The sequence below is a fragment of the Neomonachus schauinslandi genome, chromosome 3 (genome assembly GCF_002201575.2).
Source record: "Neomonachus schauinslandi chromosome 3, ASM220157v2, whole genome shotgun sequence".
Classification (NCBI taxonomy): domain Eukaryota; kingdom Metazoa; phylum Chordata; class Mammalia; order Carnivora; family Phocidae; genus Neomonachus; species Neomonachus schauinslandi.
In genome coordinates, this window is record NC_058405.1 from 52428891 (window position 1) to 52447052 (window position 18162).

Sequence of the window (18162 nt, forward strand, 5' to 3'; positions counted from 1 at the left end):
ATATAGATACAAAGAGATTTATTATAACGAATGGGCTGACACCATTATGCAAGCCAAGAAGTCCCAAGATCTGCAGTCAGCAAGCTGAAGATCCAGCAGAGCTGACAGTGTGGTTTCACTCTAAAAGCTGGGAGGCTTGCAACCGAAGAAGAGCTGATGTTTCCACTGGAGTCCAAAGGCAGGAGAAGACCCACGTCCCAGCTCAAAGAATCAGCCAGTGAGAGTTCCCTCTTCCTTTTTATTCTATTTAGACCTTCAATGGAGTGGATGAAGGCTGCTCATATCAGGGAGGACAATTTGCTCTACTCAATCTGCCAATTCAAACATTAATCTCATTTGAAAACACCATCACAGACACACCCACGTGCCCAGAATGTTTAAGCAAATAACTGGGCATCTCAGGACACAGTTACCAGTCTTATTTCTTATTACTTAGTGTAATGTCCTCAAGGTTCATCCATCTTGTAGCATATGTCAGAATTTCCTTCTCTAATTTTTTTTTTTTGCAAAACAACAACAGTACAGTTTCTTTTTTATCTATATATTTTTAAATTGAAGTATAGTTGACACACAATGTTCCATTAGTTTTAGGTGTACAATATAGGGATTGGACATCTCTATGTGTTACTTTCTGGTACTCTGTCTGATTTATTTCAGTTAGCGTAATACGCTCCAGTCCATCCATATTGTTGCAAATGGCAAGATCTCATTCATTTTTTTGGCTGAATAATATTCCATTGTGTATATATACATATATATATATATATCACTTCTTCCTTATCCTTTCATCTATTGATGGACACTTGTGTTGCAGAACTTCCTTCCTTTTTAAGTTTGAAAAAAAAAATGCCTTTGTATGTATCCACCACATCTTGTTTATCCACATGTCTCGTGATGGACTCCTGTATTCCTTCTACCTTTTGGCTATTATGAGCAATGCTGCTATGAACATGTGTAATACAACTATCTCTTCCAGTCCCTGCTTTCAATTCTTTTGAGATATACCCAGGAGTGGAATTTCTGAATCGCATGGTAATTGTATTTTTAATTTTTTGAGGAGCCACCATACTGTTTTCCACAGTGGCTGCACCATGTTACATTCTCAACAACAGTGCACAACAGTGCACAAAGGTTCCAGTTTCTCCACATCCTCCCAACACTTGTTATTGTCTTTGTCTTGTTTTGTTTTAATATTTTATTTATTTATTTATTTATTCGTTTGAGGGAGAGAGAGAGAGAGCAGGGGGAGGAGCAGAGGGAGAGTGGGGAGCAGACTCCACCCTGAGCACAGAGCCCAACACAGGGCTGGATCCCACAACTCTGAGATCACAACCTGGGCAGAAATCAAGAGTCAGATGCTTGACCAACTGAGCCACCCAGGTTCCCCTCTTTGTTTTGTTTTTAATAGCAGTCTTCTTAATGGGTATGAAGTGTTTTTTAGTTTTTTTATACTTAACTTTAGCCACTTTGTGTCTGTTTTTTTCACTTTTACTAGATTCTTTGGCATTACCCTTTTAAGACTGAAGGCCCAGATGTCAGAGATGATGTCTGATAAAGTAGATGACTAATGAGTACTATTTAGTGGTGATTTTCAAAAGACAATATGGTAAACAGAGGCTAGAGAAGAAATAGAAGTGGTTAGGCTTGGACAAAACAGTCCATATAGATAGCAAAGAGGAAATAGGCATGCATGGGGGCAGTATGTTATGGAAAAATCATTTTCCTTAGAACCAAATCCATATAATAAACAGTCATTTATATTTATAGTTTGAGTGCGAGGCAAGAATGGAAGAGAGAGCATAGTTCCTCATCATTTAGAATGACTCCATACCAAATACACTGACCATCCCTGGAAAGATAGAAATATTAGCAGGTATATCTACTAATAAAACGTAAATTTTATAACAGCTTCAAAAACTATCTCTTAGAAATAACAAGTGGTTTTGAAATATAGGTGAGGTTTGGTGGGGTGAGAGCCGATGACCAAGCAAGAATTCTTGAGACATCTTTGGTGCAAAATGGTGGTTTATTAAAGTACAGGGACAGAACCCCTGGGCAGAAAGAACTGCTGCACCGGGGTCTTGAGGAGTGGTGATTATATACTCAGGAATTGGGGGAAGTAAGGAAAAGGGAGGTTTCATGATTAGAGGGTTGGGGCTTTGAACCACATATCAGGCCACCTTCCTGACCTCTGGGGAGGGGAACCAAGGGGAGGGGAAGCTAGAGATGGAGTTCAATTATGGAATCAAAACTCCTATTAAAACTCTGGTCACCAAATCACATGGCCAAAACTCTGGACAGAGAGCTTCCTGGTTGGCGACTACATTGATGTGCTGGGAGGTTGATACATCCTGGTACCATAGGGAGAGGGCATGAAATCTGTTTGCTTGGGATCTTCCCAGACCTTGTCCTATGTGTCTCTTCATTTGGCTGTTCCTGATTTGTACCCTTTATAATAAAACTGTAGTCTGAAATATAGTGCTTTCCTGAGATCTGTGAGTCATTCCAGCAAATTATCAGACCTCAGAGGGGTCATGCAAACCCTCCAGATTTGTAGGCAGTTGGTCGGAAGTGAGGACAGTCATGCTGTGGACTGTGTCCTTCAACTCATGGGGTCTGGGCTAACTCCCAGGAGTTGGTGCCAGAATTGGATTGTAGTACCCTTCAGGGGCTGCAAAGGAAGGGGAGGAGAAGGAGGCTCCATCCTAGTTGTAAATCCTGTTTTCCTTATTGGCTTCCTGAGTAAGCTTTATTGAGCTCTGATTTCGTTTCAGCCATTGTTGTTTCTGTTTTAGGAATGGGAAAACGAAGGCTTAGAGGGGATAAATAACTTACCCACATACAAATGTAAATAACTTACCCACATACAAATGTAAAGTGTCTAGGGACTTGACTGTTAGGAAGAACATGTTAAATCCAAGAACCACTGTGGAAGAAAAATTACCAGGTGCCTAATTGTCTGTGAAAATCAAAAGAGAAGAGCCAAAGCTAACTTAAGATTGTTACCCAAAGGAAACCAGTGTTTGGGAATATCGGCAACCACAAAAGAAGAAGGATGTCACTTTGAGCAGAGGTGATTACTTTGCATAAAAGAGAAACAAAAACATTTAAAGTTCAAATGTGAGTGGAAAGGGGGAGTAAGGAGAGAAGGATCACACAGGCTGGCTACTTAACTCTTCATTAAAGCCTTTGCTTCCTCACAGATAAAATGGAGAGCTAGGGACCTGAGGATTCCAGGTTAGTTACCCAGCATCACCTTGGCATGTTGCAGGTTCTCAACAGACAAGAATCCCCTGTCCTTCTCCTTAGTGTGCACAGTTAGAGCAGGAGGGAAAAATGATCAGGGACCCAGAACCAAAACTCAACCCCATCAATCTGTTCAATGTTTACCCTATTTAGTAAGACCCTTTTACAAACCCAGTGAGATGCTGTGATTTTAGAGCAGAAATACCACGGTGTGCTTCATATCCCCTAGCTAGTAGTTTAGGATTGTTGGAGAGGGGTCATGTTAAATCACAACCCATAATCACTGCATAATAAAATTCAGTGTATATTAAAACATTGCAAATAATCTTTGTTTTTGCATTGAATATTTCTCTAGGTATATAAACAGTAAAATGAAATTATAAAAATATTTATATTTAAAACATAGTTAGGTCCTAGGCTCAGATAGGTCTGTATAGGTTTCTGACATGAATGAGCAGAAGAACACTGGGTAATTGTGGGGGACAGTTTTATAGTAAGATAGACCACCTAGCATCCCTAGTCCCTGACAACGGTGCCAGGAAGGGTTTCTTATCATTGCAACAACTTCAAAAACCACCTCCGCAAATTTCCAAACTGCACCCTGTAAGGTGCTACCAGGCCAGGTGAGAGCTATTGCCCAAAGCTTCTCAGACCAGAAAGACATCTAGGGCAAAGAACAAAGGTCTCTTTATTTACCCGGTACAATTATAATCCTCTCCTTGCTGCTTATCAGCGGTTCTAGCTAAACTGTGGTCATCACTGCCGTGTGGCCATTGTCCAAACGTGGGCACTTCAAGGGCTGTAGGCCCATCTTCTTCAGAGGCCCCTCTCTGCCACACAGTGTCCCAAGGAGACCATGCAGCTCTTGCCAGCTCAGCTCCTGCCCCTGTGGCACATTCCATAGCCTTTGTAGCTGGGGTTCCCCTCAGGGCTGGGGAAGCCATATGGCTCTCATTCAGCTGTGGGCAACAGTGTCCCTGACTCATAGGAAGCTCCAGCACCCTTGCCGAGTAGAGTCGTGAGGAAATGACCATGCCATTGCCAGCTTCAGTCACTGTCCTTCCTTCCCTTGGGCCCTTCCCTCTTCACTTGGCTCTGGGGGTAGGAGGAGTAGTATGTACAAGAACACTGCCTTTCTCTCCCCTTAAGGCCCCGGATGATGGCGAGGCTCTCATATCCTCTCGCCTCCTCTGCCCTCCTACATGCTAGGGAGTTAGGCTAGTGCCTGCTGGGAGTGCTAAGGCACCTTCTGCCTCCTCTGGGGAAGGTGTTTGGCTCCAAATGTTGCTAGGAGTCTATAGAATGTGGAGTCATGTTGCCTCTGTCCTTAGCTCTGGGCCGTGCTTGCCAATTCCAGGGAGAAAGGAAAAACCCTTTTTAATGTCCTGTTGTTATACAGGGGGACAGTCCTCTTCCCCAGAGGCAATACAGGTCCTAGGGAAGTTGTTGCCTCTGGGGAAGAGGACTGAGTGTCTGGGGTGGGAGGCAGACAAACATTTCACTGTATACATTTGCACTGTTTGAACTTTGTACCATGTGCCTTTATTACTTTATTAAGTTAAAAGCTATTTATTTTGGGGCCCCTGGGTGGCTCAGTTGTTGGGCGTCTGCCTTCGACTCAGGTCATGATCCCAAGGTCCTGGGATCGAGCCCCGCATCAGGCTCCCTGCTCCGCGGGAAGTCTGCTTCTCCCTCTCCCACTCCCCCTGCTTGTGTTCCCTCTCTCACTATGTCTCTCTCTGTCAAATAAATAAATAAATAAATAAAATAATAGCTATTTATTTTTAGAACCCACGAATGGACCCACAACTCTATGGTCAACTAATCTTCGACAAAGCAGGAGAGAATGTTCAATGGAAAAAAGACAGTCTGTTCAACAAATAGTGTTGGGAAAACGGGACAGCCACATGCAGAAGAATGACACTGGATCACTTTCTTACACCATACAGAAAAATAAATTCAGAATGGATGAAAGACCTAAATGTGAGACAGGAAACCATCAAAAAGCCTAGAGGATTTTGCCCAGTTAAGAAATGGGCAGAAGACATGAATAGACACTTTTCCAAAGAAGACATCCAGAGGGCTAACAGACACACACAAAAATGCTCAACATCACTCAACATCAGGGAAATACAGATCAAAACCACAATGAGATACCACCTCACACCTTCAGAATGGCTAAAATTAACAAGTCAGGAAACAACAAATGTTGGTGAGGATGCTGAGAAAGGGGAACCCTCTTGTACTGTTGGTGGGAATGCAAACTGGTGCAGCCACTCTGGAGAACAGTTTGGAGGTTCCTCAAAAAGTTAAAAACAGAACTACCCTACAACCCAGCAACTGCACTACTAGGTATTTAACCAAAGGATACAAAAACACCGATTCGAGGGGCATATTCACCCCGATGTTTATAGCAGCACTATCAACAATAGCCAAACTATGGAGAGAGCCCAAATGTTCACCAACTGATGAATTGATAAAGAAAATGTGGTGTATATATATACAAGGGAATATTACTGAGCCATCAACAAAATGAAATCTTGCCATTTGCAACATTGTGTATTATGCCAAGTGAAAGAAGTCAGTCAGAGAAAGACAAATACCATATGATTTCACTCGTGTGGAGTTTAAGAAAGAAAACAGATGAGCATATGGGAAGGGGGAAAAGAAAAAAAGGAGGGGGGAAACAGGACATAAGAGACTCTTAACAATATAGAACAAACTGAGGGTTGCTGGAGGGGACGTGGGTGGAGGATGGGTTAAATGAGTGATGGGGATTAAGGAATGCACTTGTGATGAGCCCTGGGTGTTGTATGTAAGTGATAAATCACTGAATTTTACTCCAGAAACCAATATTGCACTGTATGTTCACTAAAATTTAAATTAAAAAAGTAAAAGCTATCTATTTTTAAAAGGGAGGAGGAATGAATTAGTCTATATGCAGTGACTTGAAATGATATACGTAATGTATTGTTCAGTTAACAAAGCAAGCTGCAAAGAAATGGGCATAATAGTAATAATAGCAATAGGCATAATAGTAAAAGGAAGGAAAAGAAATGAACAGTCCCCCCATGCTCATGTTGGTGCTGTTTTGTAAGTGCAGGGAGAGGTGTGGAGGGTCACATACCAGTCTGTTAACGTAATTACCTCAGAGGCATGGATGAAGGGATAAGAGAAAAACTTTTGCTATTTTCTTTGATATTATTTTAAATTACAAAAACAACACATGCTGTTGTAAAAAATGCAGCTTCAAACAAGCATGTGTTTTGTTTTGTTTTGTTTTGTTTTTTGTAATTTGACAAAGGAAGGAAGGAAGGGAAGGGAGAGAAGGTGAAAGAGAAGAAGGAATATCTCACACCACCATGCCTAAAATCCCAAATCCAAAGAGCAAGTCAGCAAAACAAATGAGAGCTCTCATCTGCAGGCTTACCTGCCTCTGGGGAGGCAGACTTATTTACTCCCTCCGTTTGCTCTGACACTTGGTCAGACAGGTTTCAGGAATAGCTACTTAACATAAAGGCATTGATCTCACTCTCTCAGGACCAGCTCAGTCTTTCAGGAACAGGGATCTTCTCTTAAACCCTCCCGGACTTATAGATGCTATCTACCATCCTTCTCTATGGTAGAAGAAACAGATCACTGTACTTGTAAGTAAAAGAAATAAAACCAAAATTTAAATACCCATCAATGGGAAGGCCTGGGTGGCTCAGTCGGTTAAGCGTCTGCCTTCGGCTCCGGTCATGATCCCGGGGTCCTGGCATTGAGTCCCTCAGCGGGAGCCTGCTTCTCCCTCTGCCTCCTGCTCCCCCAGTTTGTGTTCTCTCTCTCTCTCTCTCTTTTTCTCTCTCTCTGACAAATAAATAAAATCTTTTTAAAAATAAAAAATAAATACCCATCAATGGTTAAGAAATTTAGCCTTCCCCAACATCAATTAATTGCTTTTGAGAGCAAAAGTTGAAAGAGGAAAGAAGCATAAAGATGCTGGATGCCCCTAAGACAGGGGAGGTTGTAGGAGGAAACTGTGCATAAAGGAGTTTGGGGGGATGCAAATTCACTGCGCATCCCTCCTCACGGTGACCTGACCTGGGCTCGGAGCCGCAGATGAGCCTGAATGCTTTTCCTTTCCCACTTTAACAATCGGTGTTGTACACCTTAGGAAACAATTAGTAACACAAATTTTATTGCCTAATTTAAGGTGGAAAAAAATGATTATGCACATCAGATAAGCAAAGATTTTTGTTAAAGCCTTGATAATAAAGGTGAGAGTGGGGTAAGAGACGCACCTTACACATCACTGATGGATGTGTAAAGTGGTACAGTTATTCTGGGATGCAAACTGACAACATGGATCAGGGACCTAGAAACATTTTATACCCCTCTAGGACTCTAGCTTGAGGAGATACGCAGGGATGTTATCAGAGATGTGGTCTAAAAATGTTTTGTGTGGCATTATTTATAATTCTGAAATAGGGAAAGCTAATTGTTCAATAGGAATGACTATAGTATAGTTATAAAATCTTTGTAGTATAATGTTTAAAAAGCTAGGAAGTAGAACCATCTATTCAACATGATTCCAATTTTTAAAAAATGTGTAATAAGGATAGGGGTGCCTAGGTGGTTCAGTCGTTAAGCGTCTGCCTTCGGCTCAGGTCATGATCCCGGGGTTCTGGGATTGAGCCCCTCATTGGGCTCCCTGCACCGCGGGAAGCCTGCTTCTCCCTCTCCCACTCCCTCTGCTTGTGTTCCCTCTCTCACTGTGTCTCTCTCTGGCAAATAAATAAATAAAATATTTTTTTAAAGATTTTATTTATTTATTTATTAGAGAGCGAGCGAGAGAGAAACAGCACGAGAGAGGAGAGGGTCAGAGGGAGAAGCAGGCTCCCCGCTGAGCCGGGAGCCCGATGTGGGACTCCATTCCAGGACCCTGGGATCATGACCTGAGCCGAAGGCAGTCGCTTAACCAACTGAGCCACCCAGGCGCCCATAAATAAAATCTTTTTAAAAAAATGTATAATAAGGATATAAAATCTGGAATATGTCTGAGTGGTCAGATCATGAATAATTGTAAATTTTTTTAATCTTTTTTATGTTTTAAAATGTTTCTATAATAAATATACATTCATTGTATTACTGGAGAAGATAATAAAATGAAGGGAAAGAATCAGCTCTATTCCCACATAGAATGCATTCTCCTTGACACATTTAAACCCATGAATTTAGGCCAACCCTATTATCTGACCAGTATCAAGTGATTAAACAGTCTGTTTCTGAATTCATAGATTTCCCTAAGGTCCTAAAAAATCACCTATTTAACTACTAAGGAGCCATTACTCCCAGGAAGAAAGAGGGCTCCAAAATTTAAAAAAAAAAAAAATTTCCTTTCTCATTTTTCTCTTTTTCTTGAGAGACACTTCTCTATACAGACAAAAATTTGACAACAGGTTGTGCCCCCTTATGCATTTTAAAGAACTGGCACCCTGAATGGGATTCTGAATAGAATTTGTGCAGATGGAATGTAAATATCATCCTGAACTGAACTGGGCCCTCATCTTGTCTAGCCAATCTGGAAATGTCTAGTAAGCTGTTTATTGTGTGAGTCTAGAACTCAAGAGAAGGTGTGGGCTGAGATGCAAATGTGAGGACATTAGTTTGTGCAAGGCCGTGGAAACCCTGGGAACAACTTCCATCTAACCCAAGGATTCTCAACGGGGAGAGATTTTGTCCCCCAGGGAACACTTAGCAATGTCTGGAGACGTTTTTGGTTTTCAGGACTGGGGATCGGGGGTCCTGGCATCTAGTGGGTCTCAGGCTAGGGATGCTGCTAAATATCCTACAGCAAACAGGACAATGGCTAAAATGCCAGTGGTGCCTAAATTGAATAATCTTAATCTAAGGACTCACAGGTATGTTAGACTCAAAGCTGAACTCATCCTGTCTCCCTCAAAACTTGCTTCTTCTCCTGTGTCCCTATGCTAATCAATAATAACCCATTTTAATCTTTTAACCAAATTAGAAGCCTTAGACCTTTTCATACCTTTACTTCTTACATCCAAATGATAAGCAAATCCTGCCGAATTTCTCTATCTCATAGCCATCTATCCTTCCCTCTTTTCAATCCCTCTGTCATTGCCCGGGTTCAGACCTTCATGCTAACTTTTCTGTTTGCTGCAGGAACCTCCTAAAGTTTTCCTCTTTCCAATCTTGTCACGCTCTCATCTCTTCTCCACATTCTTTCCAGTATGATCTTTCTAAAATGCAAATCGCATTGTGTCACTTTGTTGTATGATATCTTTGACTGATTTCCTTACCCTCAGTGTGTGTGTGTCAAAATCCCCTCCCCATTGGAGCAAGGTGGGTGGGTGGTTGATGGGGAGCTGCAGGGACAGCTAAGAGTTGCTGCTCCATAATGGGGGGGTTGGTCAGGGTAGGATATGTTTGGTGCTCAAGTAATCCATGCGAGCATCTCTTGGTTCTCAGTGCCCCATTTTATGAGACTGACGCGCTACCTACTGCACTAACGAGGCACCTCAGTGCCCCATTTTAATAGTAAATCAACGAATACAGAAGCTACAGGGTCATGGTGAGAGTCTGGGTCACTGTACTAGGCATGCCACTGAGGCCAGCATAGCTCCTGGCTGAGGTTAAGGGGAAGCTAGAATGGGCAAAGAAAGAGGTTGGTCTCAAGTATCCGTACATTCTCCAGATCAGCTGCAGAAGTAGGGGCTTTTGTTCTTCCCACTGACTTTTTTTTTTTTTTTTAATTCTTCGGGAAATGAGACCAACCAGAATCCTGGGTAAGCTATTTCCAGACAAAGGAATTTACTATGAAAACGCACGTGGCATAAAAAATGGACTGTAGTGGATACTGTAGTGTTCTGCTGAGAAACCTCTTTTGGGCCTAAACACCCCTACCTCAGATGCTGGGACTATCATCTGCTGATGTCTCACAGCTTCTACAACACATAAACAATGGTATGACTGATGCAGAAAACTTCCAGAAGAGATTTAAGTTGTCTAGAAAATAACTTTGTCAAGTAGTTTCAGTTCACTGTCAAAATGTGGATCATTTATGAAGCAGGTTTGCATTTGTAAGTGTGTTAACAAGATCTTCATCTAGAAGGATCTGAACTATAAGGATAGGCATCATTTCCTCAACTCAATGTTTTTGAAAAAAAATGTAAGGTCTCAATAAGAACTCTTAGTTATAGTTCAAAAGAACTATTTAAACTCTTGAAAATTCATGTAAATAAAAATCATGTGGTGAAAATTTGCTTTGTTAAAATATGTTAATTTAAAACTACCTGATTTCCTGGAAGATTTTATTATTGGAAATTATAGTTGTATAAAAGAAATAGTGATGTAAATAAATATGTCTTCTTCAAAAAAAAAAAAATGCTCTCCACCACAGGAAACTGTTCACTGTCCTGGAGAACAGCCCATGGCCAGTGACTAGCAACTGCAGATATACAAAGGCCCAGCTGGGCTTGCCTCAGTATGGAACAACACTGAAAGGCCCCCCCTCCCTTTCAGATTTGGCCATAGGATTAGCTAAATTCATGGCCTTTCCATCTGTTCTATCTGCCTTACTTACTTCTTTACAGGTATGTCATCTGAGAGCACTCCCCGAAACACCTGCTGCACATAATTCTGCATCTCAAGTCTGCATCCTGGAAACCCACCGTAAGTTAGGGAGGCTTGGAAGACAACACCCCTTGCCGTGGACTTCGACATTCTTGGTATGGCCAGCATAAATGGTGATACTAGGAATCTCCAAGTGGCTTTGCGATTAGAGGATGCAAAAAGATGTGAAACATCCCTCTAGATGCTCAGAAATACCTGAAGAATCTCTGTTGAGGAGATAGAGGTCCCAAATGAATGATGGGGTTAAGGAAAGAAAAATTTTAATTGTTAAAGTTAATGAGACGTCATTTGCTGAAAGACAATGGCGAAATACCAGGGAGATTTAGGTTATACTTCTAAGGAAACAGTCCAATTACTTCATGTGTGTCTCTTTTAGGTTATACCGTGCTGTACTGTAATAACTTTATCTTTAGAAGAGAGATGCTCAAAATGTGTTTTGTGAACCAACTGCATCAGACCACCTCGGGGCTTGTTAAAGATGCAGATTCTAGAGTCTCGCCCCATACTTACCAGGTCAGAGTCTTGGGAACCTGTGAATCTGCATGTTGAACAAGCTTCTAAAATAAATATTTCCAGACTGCTTAATGGGTATGGGGTTTCTTTTGTGGGTGATGAAAATTTCCTGGAATTAGGCAGTGGTGCACAACATTGTGAATATACTAAAACCCACTGAATCATGCACTTTAAAATGGTTTCAGAGGCCAATTTTAAGTTATATGAATTTCATCTCAATTAAAAAAAACCCCAAAAACGTAGCATCAGAAATCCACGTCACGTTGCCAGCGGCCACAGGTGGGGGAAGAGGATGGACTACAAAGGATCATGAGATTTTTGGGAGGAATGATAGAAATTTTCCATATCTTGACTGTAGTGGTGGTTCCATACCACCTAGAACTATATGCCTAAATAGGTAAATTTTACTATATTCAAACTATTTCTCAATAAACTCGCTAAATAAATGAATAAATAACCTCCAAAAGATTCTTAGTCTAACGTGTGAGCACTCCTACTCTGAAGTAGTCAACTCGAAAGTGGGGACACACGTCTCCCTGGGTTTTGGAAGACAAACTAATGGGGTATAGGAGGAAAATAATAGAAACTCTTTATCTATATGTTTTTAAATCTACAGACAAGAAGAAAATTATACTTCCCTAACACTTTGAAGTTCACTTTAAAGGCTTTACTAATATTTATATACAAAATAACATTGTTGTCCCCACTGGACCTGTGTCATGTCAGGTACACAGAATGTTCCAGGGAAGAGTGGAACATCTTGCGTAATGAGGAAGTTGACCTTTGTGATCTCATTCATTCACTTGCTTTCAGCAGACTGCCACAAACTGCTATTTACTTGGCTTTATGGATTATAATATCTACCTTTATTCTCTTTTAATAATATCTACCTTCAAACAAATCCTCAAAAAATGGAAAAGTGGTTTTAAAAAATCACTGCAAAGAAGCTGCTGATTGAAGATGGTACTGATATTCTGAGCCCAGGGAACATGGAATGGCAGAGCTGACCTTTTTGCTAAGTGCCCTTCCATCAGCCACATTGGGAAGGGAAGCAATCATGGTCTAATCAGATATGAAAGAGTGAGCTAAAGAGTGAGAAATTAATTACTTTTCAAAAGAAACTTGTGTTATGGAGAGAGCATGTTGAAAACAGAAGTTTGGCAAAGTCTCCACCAGTAAGCGAATCTGTTGCCTCATCAATGGAAACATGACATCTACTAAAACTGTCATGTCTGCACATCTAAAGTATTTGGGCAAAAACTTGGAAATGTAATTTTCTAACCAATTTAAACATTGATCCAATGAAGAGTTTCAGCAAGCTTTCAACCCACTGATTAAAAATTTTTAAATACACTTTCCAATTACTTTGCAAGAGCAACCAGTTGATATCAGGGAAAACGGAGATCGACCATCTGGATTTCCACAGAGACTTCTGCATAATTAATGTATAGGAGAGAAAAATGAGTATCATTATTTAGCAAGTGCTGCCAATGATGCACTTCTTCCCTTTGATTCTGTGTGTCTCTGTGAGATACTTTGCCATTAAAGCAAAGTATAGCTATCAATCAAATTAGAAATAGGCATTGAGATCAATGTATCACAAACTGTCAAACCCCAATGTTGCAAACTAACGCAGCATATTCAACCACATGGGTTTCACTGGAAAAACCTAACATAAGCGTTTAATGAAATCATTCTGTAGCATTCACTGTGGGTCTCTTCTTCCTTCACTTTCCACCTAGCACTTTCGTCCTTTTGCTTTTACACCATTAGTCTCTAAGGGGATGAACTCCCAATTTAAGTCCCTCCCTCTGAGTCTTGTCATTTCAACTCTTGAAATACAACCTCCACCTGGTTCAGCAGCAGGTCCTTCAAACACAGTATGTCTGAGAGAGAGCTCAGTATTCCCCCTCACCCCTACGCCCTTCCCCTCTTGGTCTTCGTCATCTCAGTTAGTGGTACCACCTTCTTACTGACACTTGAAACCTCTGCATCCTTCTCTTTTTACACCTCACATTCAATCGACCACCAAAACTTAATTCTTCTACCTATGTGGCTCTGCTTTTGTCTTTTAGCTTTCCGTTTGTATCTTGAGTTCCCTGTGCCTATCTGTCTCTCATCTTTTCCTCTCATTTTATTTCTGATTCTATTCCCTTCCCCATCTTTCCTATCCTCTGCCTGCCCTGTCACCCAAAGGAAGTACCAAAACATTTTTTTGTTTGCTGTATTTATTAAATATTTGTTGTACTAAAGCATGAAATGGAACACTTTCTATTTCTCTTTTTAAACCCTAGATTTATGTATGCCTTGACTGATTTTTATTGTTGTTGCTGTGGGTCAGCAGGTTTGGATAGAGAAAAAAAAAAAAAGAATTTCCACTCCAGAATTAGTAAATTAGTGTTTTCCTTGTAGCCTGACATAGTTAATACATGGCCACTTCAACTCCTAAGGAAGAAAAATTCTTAGGCAAATGTTCGTGTTACCAGGAATCTGGGGCTACTTATGTAGCTCCGGTCAAAAGTGCTATTTTTAAAGACAAGATTTGCCTGGGAGGAAGAAGCTTTGTAGATTGAAGGAGGGCCTTCTAATGCAAAAAGGGATCTCAATTAATACTCCTTAATAATAATGTTTTTTAAGCACTATTCAGCACAGTTTATTTCAGAAGGTACATTATTTATGTATACATTATTGTGTACATTATTCAGAATATATATGATTTAGGAAAGTATCCTAGGAATTTTTTTTTCACGAAAATTACTGCATTTCAAAGAATTTTTAAAACAAGATATATATTTAGCATTCGTTTTCAATGGGGCATTTGAGCTGTGATGCTGATTTTTAACATTTGCTTTTGTAGATGCTGTGATAGATTAAAACAAGAGCACAGGAATCTCCTGACTTACTGGTGCCCAATTTAGCACAAGGTCCTTGCCTGTGCTCTAGCTGCCGACTCTCTCTTACATCAGCTGCTGAGAGTTTCCCTCCTTCACTCGGATCCCTTTCCCTCCTGCTAAAGCAGACCCTCTGCAGCCCAGAATGACACGGGACTCCCATGTATGCTGCTCTTCCTTAAACCTCATCACTCCTGGTCACTCTCGTCTGTCCAGGCACACTCCACTTGTCCCTGTGCCCAAAACCGGTAGTAGAATGGATCCAATCCTGTAACACTGCACTACCAACAAAAGGATTAGTGTCCACCCTCAAAGTGCTAACCATCTCCTGGCAGAAACAGAAGGATGCAACTACAAATGCTAAGCTAGAGGTATACCCCAAGGAAGGCTCAAGGGGGTCTGCCCAGCCCAGGCTGGGGGGGGGGGGGGGGAAGGACTTGGTCAGACGTAATGGGTGGAGGTGTGGTAAGGAGATGAGGCGCGAGGGAAGGCAGGGGCCAGCTATGAGTTTAGATTTGATCCCCAAAGTGTTAGGGTCCTTAAGGAAGAGAGCAACACGATGAAATTTGTCTTATATCCAGGATGGAGAATGGATGGGATACATGAGGAGAGACAGGAGAACCATGCGTGTTGCCAGGGAGAAATGGTGAGAGCCCGATCCAGGCGATGGCCATGGATGCAAAAAGGAGATAAACTAGAGAGGAGTTTAAAGGTGGAAATGAGACAACATAAGGTATGATGGGGCATGTGGCTCAGGGAGTAAGAAGAGAGGAGAAGGCTTTTGAGAAAAGGGTTGAGAGAAGAGGGGAAAATGGAAGTGAGAGGTGGAATCCGGAGAAAGAGGGGAAGGGGGAGGAGTGAAAGGGAGGCACTTCCCATCACGGTCCTCACACCACTCCCAGAAGCACAGGTTTGTGTTTGCAAGGTGAGGGAGGGGCTGGTGGACATAGGAAGTGGTGAAAGCCAAGACAAATTGAGATTGGCATGGAGGAGGGGGAAAATCCATCTAGTCTTCCTCCTCACGTCCACCCTCCAAAGCCTTGTCCCTTCCTCCTTTTTGAGTTTCTGTTCCCATTTTTTGAGTCTTCTTTACACTGTAAGTCGCCATGTTGAATTGTATTGTGAAGGAGGTGAATGATCTTTTAAAAAATGTTTTGATATGCATAATGTCCCTAAGAATATATTATAACCAGGGTGCCTGGGTGGCTCAATTGGTTAAATGTCAGGCTCTTCATTTCAGCTCAGGTCATGATCTCAGGGTCGTGAGTTCAAGCCCGGGGTGGGCTCTGCACTGGGCATGGAGCCTGCTTAAGATTTTTCTCTCCCTGTCCCTCTTCCCCTCCCCACCTCCTTCTTAAAAAAAAAAAATATTTTATAACCGCAGAAGAGGTAAATTCTGACAGTTCCAGGTACTCTGCCTTTTGGGGGTTCACCCAGGAAAGTAAATGCCATTTATGGCATTGTTTCGATGGAAAATATGTTCTGAGTTCCAAACAAAGGTCTTACAATTAACTTTTGAAAAAAATCTGTATTTGAGCTTGAGACTAACCATATTAAGTATATGCTATGAAGAGGAAAATCAGAAAATGCTTTAAACGCTCTCTTCTTAAACTTTGGCATGTTCCTGCTGATTACTCACTATTTGAAAGTACATGATAGCTATATTTAGAAGGAAAGTGAGAAATTCAGTCAAGAATGTTTTCATACATCCGTAAATATTTGGCACTGTATAGATAATTTCTTGCATTTACACAGAAAATGAGTCTCAAAGCACTTTTTCCATCTATTATTTTTTTAAAGTGCCCCCGATGCAACTAGATTCCAAGATTGTGGTACCCTTGAAGAGAAAAGACTGGTAAGGATCTTTACTGAGGCTGGCAGAGTGCCATTTGGATTAGCTGTTGAAATGCCAAAGGTGGTACTTTTCAAGAGGGAATAGGCCATATTTGGGGAATATACTACTATTAGACATTTGTGTGATTGTCTTTTTTTTTTTAAAGACTTTATTTATTTATTTGACCGAGAGAGAGAGAGACAGCAAGAGAGGAAACACAGCAGGGGGAGTGGGAGAGGGAGAAGCAGGCTTCCCGCAGAGCAAGGAGCCCGATGCGGGGCTGGATCCCAGGAACCCGGGATCATGACCTGAGCTGAAGGCAGACGCTTAACGACTGAGCCACCCAGGCGCCCTTGTGTCTTATTAAACCAGCCACACTATTGTGAATGGCAATAGTGTTTCTGAGTGGAATGGACTTTCCCATTGTCAGTCATGTGGGAGAGAAGTCTATGGGACATGGCGCAGGACATGAGGATACAGGAATCGACCTCAGACTTTCTCTCATTTCTGGGGTCAGTGATCAGTTTGGCTAGCCTGGGAGGCCAAGTGATGCAGTGGCATTTCTGATGATTTGGAGTGGATACCTAGAGGTGTTGAGCTGTGTGCAGACACAGGAATGTACAGTGCTCAGAGACCCCTTCAAGAAAGACTCCTTGCCCAGCTGGAAGTAGTATGGTTAGCTGACAGCCTCCAGCTGTTAACTCCTTCAAGCCCACCTCAGCAAAGACAGTTTTCGCGCTGGAGCTCCCATTGGACAAGAGAGGCTTTGTCAGATCTGCAGCTTGGTCTGATGGCTCTCCTACCCAATCCCAGTCCTTCCCTTTTCTTCCAGCAGGTCTTATTCCCCAGTAAACCTTTTGCACTGCCAACTCCAAGCCCATATCTGCTTTCCAAAGGATCTAACTGACACACGCCACAACAAGGAAGCAGTCAGCAGGTAGTTGAGCGTGTTGCTCTAGGCAGCCCTGGAATGGCTCTGGACCTGTGCAGAAGGTATTCTCTGTGTCATACTTTCTTTCTAATGTCCTTTAAATGTCAGAAAAATCTCATTAAAAGTCACATGCTGATATCCACCATGTTGTGGGAAAGGGGATGTGTCTACCCCTTGGGAAAGCAGAGAGAGAACAGCTCAGGAGAGCCTTGATCTCTGCAGCAGCAATATGGCAGCTTGACACAGAAGTTGGAACGGAGGAGCCCAGGGCTCAGATCCAGAGCTCACCTAGGCAAGCCCCTTGGGGCCCCTCAGAGACAGCTAGGATCACCCTGAGCGTCCTTGTTCCTCGTAATAAGTCCAGGACTGACTTACACCATTAATCCTGGGTGGCAGTCCACTAGATTTGCACCATGAGAACCCAAAAGATAGATAGATTTTATTATCCCCGTTTTACAGATGAAAAAATCAAGACACCATTCTAGAAGTTAATTAGGTATTCTTTTCACTATGTCATGACTGCCCACCCCTCACCTTTTCTTTTCTTTTTTTTTAAAGATTTTATTTATTTATTTGACAGAGACAGAGATAGCGAGAGCAGGAACACAAGCAGGGGGAGTGGGAGAGGGAGAAGCAAGCTTCCCGCTGAACAGGGAGCCCGATGTGGGACTCGATTCCAGGACCCTGGGATCATGACCTGAGCCGAAGGCAGACGCTTCACTGACTGAGCCACCCAGGTGCCCCGCCCCCCACCTTTTCAACACAGTGTAGCTCTTGGGTCACCATTTCCTATTAAATAATTGAGTCTAATGTCAAAGGGCATCTTAGTGGTCTGAAACAATTCAGTGCTTTAGGTGTGGGAGTCAGTCTTCTAAAGAGCAGTGCCATAGTCCTTTCACCACTAGATGCCTTTAGTGTTACCAGGAAGCTCATTTGTTTGTTTAACCAAGACCAAAATAAGTTTGATGGAGGGAAACGAGAGTCTGTGATAGTAAAGTTAAAAAAAAAAAAGTACATTTGCCCCTGATTTTATTTCTGACTCTCACCCATCTTATGACAGGACTTTTTGTTGAAAGACTTAAATAAGCAGGTATTTTCTGATCTTT